The sequence below is a fragment of the Aquarana catesbeiana genome, linkage group LG06, assembly GCF_042186555.1.
Source record: "Aquarana catesbeiana isolate 2022-GZ linkage group LG06, ASM4218655v1, whole genome shotgun sequence".
In the NCBI taxonomy this organism is placed as follows: Eukaryota; Metazoa; Chordata; class Amphibia; order Anura; family Ranidae; genus Aquarana; species Aquarana catesbeiana.
Window position 1 is genome coordinate 220,014,980 of NC_133329.1, and position 1,608 is coordinate 220,016,587.

Sequence of the window (1,608 nt, forward strand, 5' to 3'; positions counted from 1 at the left end):
AATTTTTGGATGGTTTTACCAACATAATAGCAGCCACACTTGCACTGTATTAAATACACAACAAATGTGGTCTGACAGTTGGCATAGTGTTTAGAAGAAAATATCCATCCAATGGGAAGATGTGGATTCTTACTTGTATTCATATACCGACAGTAGCCACAGGAGCCACATGGAAAAGTACCTAGGGTGTTACAGGGATCTCCACGAGTGAGGCCCCTAAATTCATTCCTGACCAGTCGGTCCGTCGGAAGGTGACCAGCGGGTCAGGTGACACAAAGGGGCCCACTATTGGGTTGTTAGTCAGAAGGTGCCAATATGTTGTTATGTCTCAATTCCATGTGTTCGTTTGAAAAAGTCGTGATTATCCTGGTATAGAGATTTGGAGCAGAAGTGGGTCTACTGGATGATCGTAATAGATCTTGTCTATCACGAGCATTGGCTTTGTTAAAGGCTCTTTTCAAGCACTTGTGGCTATATCCTCTATCTAGAAGGCAGCTTTTAAGGGCTCTGGCTTCTCGAAGGAAGTCATCGTTGTCGGAGCAGTTGCATTTGATCCTCTGAAATTGACTAAAGGGGATAGAGTTAATTAATGGTCTTGGATGGAAACTATCAGAGTGTAGAATGGTGTTCCCAGATGTGGGTTTGCGATGAAGTTTGCAAGCTAGATAGTTATTGGGATCTTTAAATATTTTAAACGCACTTCTAGAGGAGACGTGACCTTATAGACACAATAGATTTTGGAATCCCTTCTTAATCCACCTACCAGTTCTAACACTAGGGATCAGACATCTTCTAAATTGAAGAAAAAATCTGATTTGTACCCCTCCCCAAGTACCAAGTATCAAGGTATATCCACATTCTTAAAACTATCAACGCAGGAGATTAAAGACATGAATGCAAATACAAGCCTATCTGATAATTTAACAACTAAAGAAAAACAGGCCCTTAATGCACTAGCAAATAATCCTAATTTGGTTATTAAACCCTCAGATAAGGGCGGAAATATTGTATTAATGAATAATGATAACTACATATCAATGTGTATGCAGATACTCAACAACACTGAATGGTATAGACCGATTAAGTTTCAAACAATCACTTCATTCAATGAGGAATTCTACATCCTCGTAGATAAAGCATTCAATAACAACATAATCTCTAACCAACTATGGAAATTCATCCGTATCCCCTTCCCTAACTTCCCTACATACTACTCCCTCCCCAAAATTCACAAAAACAAAAAAGACCCTCCGGGCAGACCCATCGTGTCGGGTAAAGGGTCCATCACTGAGAACCTCTTCAAAGTGGTAGACGAACATCTGAGACCCCTCGTATCCTCTTTACCATCATATGTAAAAGACACGATCCATTTACTCCAAATCATCAATGGGGTCCAGGTAACTGACCAGACTATCCTAGTCTCCATCAATTTAGAAACATTATACAGCTCAATACCTCATGATAAAGGGCTAATTTGTATCCAAAAAACCTTATCACAAACCATTCCTTCCAAGAGATCATTTAATGAATTCATACTGTTGGCACTTGATTTCATACTCCGACATAATGTTTTCAGTTTCCATGGCCAGTACTTCCTCCCGGTGCAGG

At 40.0% G+C, this 1,608-nt stretch overlaps 1 non-coding gene across 1 annotated transcript; it reads right to left on the reverse strand.

The window, feature by feature from the left end:
- Positions 1–1,325: 1,325 nt before the first annotated feature.
- On the reverse strand, positions 1,326–1,392 carry LOC141101937 (small nucleolar RNA SNORD66). Its single transcript, XR_012235065.1, has one exon. It is a non-coding gene; the product is annotated as a small nucleolar RNA SNORD66 (small nucleolar RNA).
- Positions 1,393–1,608: the final 216 nt, after the last annotated feature.